This window comes from Etheostoma cragini, chromosome 2 (assembly GCF_013103735.1).
Source record: "Etheostoma cragini isolate CJK2018 chromosome 2, CSU_Ecrag_1.0, whole genome shotgun sequence".
Taxonomy (NCBI): Eukaryota; Metazoa; Chordata; class Actinopteri; order Perciformes; family Percidae; genus Etheostoma; species Etheostoma cragini.
This window is the reverse complement of record NC_048408.1, coordinates 29,554,536-29,562,652: the sequence shown is the minus strand read 5'-3', so window position 1 is coordinate 29,562,652 and position 8,117 is coordinate 29,554,536. Positions and strand designations below refer to the sequence as shown.

Below are 8,117 nucleotides of genomic sequence, written 5' to 3'. Positions count from 1 at the left end.
ATATACACACACACACACATACATACATACATACATATATATATATATGCATAAATATTATATATATGTTCGTTCATAGGATTGATGCCTTCAGTGAGAATCTACAATGTAAATGAAAATAAAGAAAACACTTTGAATAAGAAGGTGTAACCAAACGTTGGCCTGTACTGTATATCAAGATATGTATCCATCCATCCATCTATATATATATAGATATATATATATATATATTTATATGTGTATCGTCCCCATCTCATCTACGTACTTCCGTTCTAACTTCCAGGCTTTTTGTAGCTAAATATATAATTTGTTGCGTTTAAATATGAATGTGGTAGTGGGATGCATGCTACAGTTACATTTGGATTTTGTTCCACAATCGAGCCGCCCTATGTAACTAAATTTGCAATCTGCTATCATCTCTGAAATGTAACACTGGCACAGTTTGAGACCTGCATGTTAGCAATGCTTGCAGATTGCTTTTGTGAAACTGACCCGCTGATCAGTACTCGGAAGATGCAGAGATGGAGAAACAACTTCCATTATAAACTACGCTCATGGGGGATTCCCTACACCTGACCTTTACTGTGTGTCCCCCCTTTCTCCCATCTGTTATCACTACCTGAATGTCGGCGGACGCGCAGCAGAGACCGCCGGGTGAACGACAGACAGACATTGACCGCAACATCTGGACTTTGAACACACCCGTTTTACAGCAGCTGCAGCTCTCATGTCCACACAGTACCGCAATCATAAAACCTTATTAAGATCACACACAGTTCACGTATGGGGGATGAGAGATCACATCTTACAACCAAATGACTCCTGAATTCGCGTGGAGACTCCAGAGCTGCTCGATAACAAAACAAATACAACGGATGTCCATACCATAAATCTAGTAGTCGGTACCGATACCAGCAGAAGCACACGATACTTAATACCACAACGTGTAAAAAAGACAACAACAAAACAATGGGCCACTTAAACATTTAATTAATCAATCAATCAATCAATCAATCAATCAGGGCTGTGCATCTCTCCTTTATAAGACGATCCAATACGCATCTGACCAACGACCCATCTACCGCCGGTTGCTGGGTTGCGCAACTCTGAAACTCCTGCCGGCTGCTGCGTTGCTGTCATTGGTTCAAATACACAGGAGGCGGGTCTTGTTGGCTATTTAAAGCCATGTGTTTGCTGAAAATCATGTCAATCAACCAGACATACATGTGCGTTTGTTTATGAATTTTTGAGAGATGTTTTGAGAGGAAGTGGTAGATTATGATGAAGACATCCTCCCTCCCAAACTCCTCACTATCTTCCACCTCAACGTCACCGCCCTCGCTGTCAAACTCCTCCTCTGTCGGAGACATTTTCTCACTCGTCTCTCAAAAATTCATAAACAAACGCACATGTATATCTGGTTGATTGACAGGATTTTCAGCAAACTACGGTACATTTTGGTGCTCACGTGGCTTTAATTAGCCAACAAGACCCGCCTCTTGTGTATTTGAACCAATGACAGTGCGTTCTCTGCTGCACGCGTCATGAAAAGACCGACGAATACAGAACGCTGCGCCACGCAGCAGCCGGCAGGAGGTTCAGAGTTGCACAACGCAGTAACCGGCGGTATGTGTTGTCGCGAAGCATCCGGCACAAACGGGTTAAAGGGGATGTGTGGCACAACATATTCAAACAAAAATACATATCACAAATAGGCAGAAACAAAATGTAAACGATGAAAGATTATCAACAAGGTGCAAAAACTAAAATGTACACAATTTTCTGTTTTTTTATTGCGACTGCTGTGCGGCGATTTCCCTCGGAATAAATAAGATGTATCTTGTCTTAAGTGCATCATCCTATAACTTCTGACGTTTCAACTTGAACTCCTTCTTTTTTGGTAGTTTTCTTTCCCAATGCATGGCTGTCAGACACGGAAATGATGACACATAGGGCTGCTCGCCTCGCCTTTTTTTTGGTTATGACATTAATTATGAAAAAAGTCCCTGGTACCTACTAGGCCAGCACGATTTGGGGGGGGGGGGGGGGGGGGGGGGGGGGGGGGGGAATCGTGAACCATGACAAAACAAAACACAGTGACAGTACCAGACATAGATTTGTTTTGGCGCCTGTAGCACGTTGTGCATCACCACAGGCCTGTAGAGACAGAGGCTTCAATGAAGAGAAGCGAGAGCATCACAGCCTATTAAAGCCTATTTTATACAGTCTGTTTCAAAAAATCACAAGAAAGTAGTAGTGTTCGTGATGCAGTTGGCTCGTAAACTTAACTGAGAAACAAAGTCATTAAAAATAAACCTATTTAAAAATGTAATCGTGTGAACCAAGACAGCAGATTTTATAACCCTTAATCGTGCAGGCCTGGTACCTGCCAACAGGTACTTTACGAGGCGTTACCAAAAGGTGACGTGTAAACCTGCAGACTGCTAATTGGTCGGAGAGAATCGCCACTAATCACTGCATCATCATAGCTAGCGACGGACTGGGGATGTCACTACCCGATGTGAGTCGAGTGCAGATTTGAGTCGTGCATGCTCAGATTAAACGGTTTACGGCATAACTATCATACTGAAATTGGTGAAATCTATGAAACAATAAATTTTCTCATTACAAACAATAACAGAAGATGGGAATCATTTCCAAAACGATGTAGCTAGCTATGATTGTTTGATTGCTAACGTTAGCTCAAAATGCCATTCAAGTAACAGCCTTAGTTGTATTTGATTACTAGCTTGTAGCTAAACGTTAGCTCAAAACACCATTCAACTGACACCCTTTGTTGTATTTGATTACTAGCTTGTAGCTAAACGTTAGCTTAAAACACCATTCAACTGACAGCCTTTGTTGTATTTGATTACTAGCTTGTAGCTAAACGTTAGCTCACAACACCATTCAACTGACAGCCTTGGTTGTTTTTGATTGCTAGCTTGTAGCTAAACGTTAGCTCAAAACACCATTCAACTGACACCCTTTGTTGTATTTGATTGCTAGCTTGCAGTTAAACGTTAGCTCAAAACACCATTCAACTGACAGCCTTTGTTGTGTTTGATGCTAACTTGCAGCTAAGCTAGCAGTGAACCAACTTGGCTAAGTAGGTCCATTTTTACTAAAGTTAACTTTACAGAGGTCTCTCGTTAGCATCTTGTAGGCTACTTGTTGCAAAGCGACTCAAATCTGCACTTGACTCACATCGGGTAGTGACAGCGGGTGTCCTGAACAAGCCCGCCATTTTTTTGACGTTCTGTCGTGTTGTGTTAGGACACAGCAGTTTCCAGCAACGTCACTATGACAACCCGCCACACTCTACTACTAAATCTACTAAACGGAAAAAGGAGGACGGGGCACAGCGGCCGAGTCAAGTCAGTACTAGCAGTGGGTAAGTGCCATTTCTTTAAGCTATCTGTTTTATTTTGTTTCTTTCGAATATGAATGAAGTGTATTCTACGACGCTAAAATGACTGTTTATTTACATGGAGTCTGGTGGGTTTAGCCAACGCAGTTTTGCGGATGTTGTCATGTTTAAAAAAAGCATCTTACTCTTAAAAAGAAAGGACGACCTCGTTACAAATCCTTTCCATAATGTTGAGGGTTTCCCGCAGTTAAGGTGGCAGGGTGGGTTTTGCCGTCAGACCGTTTTTTAGAAATAAAACTACCCATGCATCTCGATGATCACATTACATTTTTTAGGGACTAGTTTGTCAGCAGCGGCGCAATTCCTTCCACGGTAGCCAAGGTGATATCACTCCGCCGCTGCTGTAGTCTGTGCTACCAACTACCAACAGGGAACAAAGTATAATTACTGCGATGCGATGTAAGGGTATTGTTATTTCTAACATTATTCTCTCAACAGACATTTCCATCGATGGTCTGTCGTTAGGATTTATTTGCCTTTGGTGTACCATGGAGTGGGTCAGACTGTTTTTAATGGCAGGCTAGTAGATAGCGTTGTCTTGCGCTAGCCTAGCACCAGTGAACTCTGCGGCAGGAAAGACTGGATGTGTCACTTGTAAATGAGGACCTATGTCCAAGATTCTGAACCCCCCCCCCCAATTGACAACAACAGTTGGCGCAGCCACATGATACAAGCCTTCAGTGATCGCACCCTCACCCCTCCTTGATGCTAGTAGCCAAGGAGGACACGGAGGAAAAACTAAACATGATGGACTCTTCAGAAGAGGTCATTATCTCAGAAATGTCCCTGGATAACACAATCTGCTGAACATAGACTTACTGAGAAATACAGAGAAGGTTGTGTGGAGCTGATTAGATGTATGACTGATTTGGAAATGACTTGAATGTGACATTTACTAATCAAAACGTTATGCTCTAAAACTTTAAAACTCTCCCTATTAGAGCTGGGCAATACTTCTGAAATCAGCATCACATACTTGTTAAGAGATTTTAAATAAGGATATATATCATAATAGCTTTTTGGAAATATACAGATGAACGATAACACGTGAAGATGAAATCGTCACTGTATGATTCTGCTAAAAGTCAATGAACAATATCATATTCAAACAGCGCTACTTCCTGATAAAGTGAACAAAATACAGCAACAAACCGCCTACATACATTGTTTTTATGTTATAATGCATTTCTATTCCCTAAATATAGGTCTCTTTGAACTACATGTATGAAGTTCTGTAAAACGCCCTGCCCATATGACTTTAAGAGGAAATGTTTTCCTTGTCAGCCTCACTAATACCACGATGATTCATAAATGATATATCACACGCCTACTGTCACTGCTGCACATGTTCAACTGTCCATTCTGATTATACTTTAGCATATTCATATCCTCCCCTTACTGTCTGTTATATGTACTCTTTAAATAACCCCTCGACATCTAAACATTACTCTGCACTTCTGGTTAGATGCTAAACTGCATTTAGATGTCTCGACAACAAAGTTAAATATAGGCTAATTAAATCAGAGAAATGCCTATAACATTTTACCATTATATGTGATAACCACTCCCACTCTTAGTAGTATTTTACAGGACGTTTATTTAAAAAAATAAGGGTATTTTTCCAACAAATTCGCAGTTAAATTGACTTTTTCCCCCCCACAGAGCATTTCCCCATTTCCTCAAGCTAGTCTTTTCTGTACAATTGAACACACTACGGGTAACAACCCGGTACATTTACCGACTGTGTCAATGATAATTTGACATTTCAAGCTAAAAAGAGTACCCAGGTGATGAGGATGTGGTGGCCGGTGGACGGCAGACCGGACCATGTTTCACCAATGCACAGCGCACGCCATCAGGCTGGGAAACAAACGCGAGCCCTATAATGACAACAAAAACAATGGCCGCCAGGAGCAGCCGTTGTAAATTTCAAAAGCCGGTTGAGAGCTGCGGGCCTCGGTACCACAACACAACACCCCACACCCCCCGGCCGTGATTTATTGACCATGACTGGGTCCTGCACCGCACCACACCACACCACACCACAGCCAAACAAATACATAAAACAACAGCTTTTGTTTCAAGGGCGTGCGGTGTCATTAACTCGTTACATAACAATATTCGCCTGGCGTGCTCTGTTAATTTTAATGGGCGAGACGCGAATCAATGGTCTGGCAGTGACTTTTGTGCCGAGTATACAGTCGCTGTTTGCGGCCATAAAAAAAGAAAGAAATAGCCGGCTCCCAGGGTGTGAAATGGCCGGGTCGGGGGGAGACGTTTGTGTGAACCAGGCTGGCCTGTGAGGATGGTTAGCAATAGCAAACTGGCTAACTGACAGGCGGCGGAGCCGTGGTGTTATTCCAATGTTTGTGATGAAACAACCCCGCGGTTTATCAGTTTTATGTACGTATTTAGGGACGGAGAAGCGACGCGCTTGTGCTTCTTAAGGGATGGGAGACCCGGGGAGGGGAGGGAGAGGAGAAGGAGAGAGTGGGGGGGCGGGGGAGAAATGAGGAGGTTGGAGGGTGTCGTTCATCACGGAGATGGGCCGACGCCAGACGGACGGTACCGTTACCATACCATTACTAGCCCTCCCATCTCTTTTGCAGCAGCATCCCGGCGCCGCATCCCTCCCAGCCTGACGAATGACGACGAAGCGGCAGTGGCAGTGGCAGCGGCAGCGGCAGCGGCAGCCCGCTAACGGCAGCCAACGGCAACCAACGGCAGCTAGCTAAGATGCTAACCTCCGCTCCCACCCGCTCTGGGCTCGAGACAAACCCGCTCACCGTGCCCCCGAAACGACGAACTCCCACCCCGCCTCACCCCTCCTCTCCATAATCCCCTAATCAATTCACACAACACGTTATATCATATTAAACTAATTATTTCACCTGGTAGTCGAATAATGACAAGGATGCCCCCCTCCTCCTCTATGGGCACTGGAGCATCCAACGGAGTAACGTCCCTCAATGGTGAAAACAGGAGGAGGACAGCGATGTATCCATGGCCGCTGATGCCGAGTCCAGACCGTGGAACCCGAAAAAAGAAGGGGTTTGTGTGTGTGTGTGTGTGTGTGTGTGTGTGTCCCAGACAGACGAGAGACTGCGGCGGCAGACAGACACACGGACAGACAGATAGATCCGCTCGGCTCCTGCTCCCTCCGCGGCTCCGCCAGGAAACCTCGCTCGGCTCCAAGTCGGCACGTCACGTTCAGCCTGGGAGGACTCCTGCTGCGTTCAGGGACTGTCGGAAAAACGGGGGTTCATGAGGTTCATGCGAACCGAGCCAGCGGTGAGATATGTGACTTGGCACTGGTTGAACAAGTACGCAGATCCTTTACTTAAGTAAAATTACTGACACGAAACAAAACTTTTTAAATCATCTGAACATTTGTTATATAAAATAGTGGGAGAAAAAGAACATCATTTTTAATATTTTGTTTTTTTATTACTTAAATAGTCACATCAATAGTCCAAAATCAAAATATAATAAATTTAGAAGGATTTAAAGAGGTAAGCGAGCAATCTTCACATTTGAGATGTTGGATTCAGAGATTGCTCGGAATTTAATCGATTAATCGTCTTATCATTTGAGCTCTGCATTTCAATTAAGTGTCTTGATTTGCTGCATGTCACCATGTCTGTACAGTATGCCCCTTCATCGTGGAAAGGGGGACTTTACGAGGGTACATGAATGCAGCATCGCTCTCCTCATGGCATCGAGGGCTTTTGTTGGTCCCCGGCTTTTGTTATCTCTCTCTCTCTCTCTCTCTCTCTCTCTCTCTCTCTCTCTCCCTCTCTCTCTTCCTCTCTCTCTCTGAGTCCAGATTCAGTTCTAATTTACTTCCGTCTGATCCCCAGAAGATATCAGCTCATATTTATTTAACCACTAGAGTAACACTCAAACCAACCACGTGGATTTTTCTGCCCCTAGACAAATTCACTTTTTCCCTAGACTTCTTCTATACTGTTATTAATTTACCCCGGCTTACCTAAATGTATAGCAGCCCCCCCACCTCCTCCTCCCCCCCCCAACCTTTCTGTGAATGGATGCTTTGTTTGGGGATCCTGGTCCCAGTCTGGCTGCAGGCCGACGTAGACGGGACCGCTGCTGCTGAAACACAGTCTGTAAAATAACATCCAGTCCAACTCCGCCAGGTTCAACTAGGAAATCAACAGTTTGTGGACATGCAGGGCCGTCCGCTGAGTGTCAACACCTGAGAAACATGGCCATGCATGACACAAAACATTACAAGAATAAAACAGACAAAGGAAATCCAACAATATCAGACATGAATAATAATGAGACGACAATTATGGGACATAAAAGTTGACCCAAATGTTCACCTTTAAAGTTCATGAGCTTAACCTTTGATTCATTCATCTACCAACATCCATTTGAATATTTTAATTCTGATTCGTTTACATTAATTTAACACAAAGCATGTAATTAATTTGATTTTTTTGTTTCATTTTCAAATAACTTGACAGCCCTTTATATAGGCTACATATGATCTTATGGACACTTTGGTGCCAAGTTTATTTAATAAAAAACTAGGGCTGCACGATACGAGGAAAATACAGCGGGGTTGGGCGGGGTTGGAAAGTTTGGGCATTCAAGGTAAAAATTTGTATTAATTTGCATACAGAACAATCCATGACACTGTCAGGTCCCAGCTTTCCAAAGG

At 43.6% G+C, this 8,117-nt stretch overlaps 1 long non-coding RNA gene across 1 annotated transcript in view; it reads left to right on the top strand.

The window, feature by feature from the left end:
* Positions 1–8,117, top strand: part of LOC117934653 — a 15,740-nt gene that overhangs the window by 3,844 nt on the left and 3,779 nt on the right. The window contains exon 2 of the long non-coding RNA XR_004654532.1: positions 1,266–1,271. This is a non-coding gene — a long non-coding RNA (uncharacterized LOC117934653). The remainder of the gene's footprint in view (positions 1–1,265; positions 1,272–8,117) is intronic.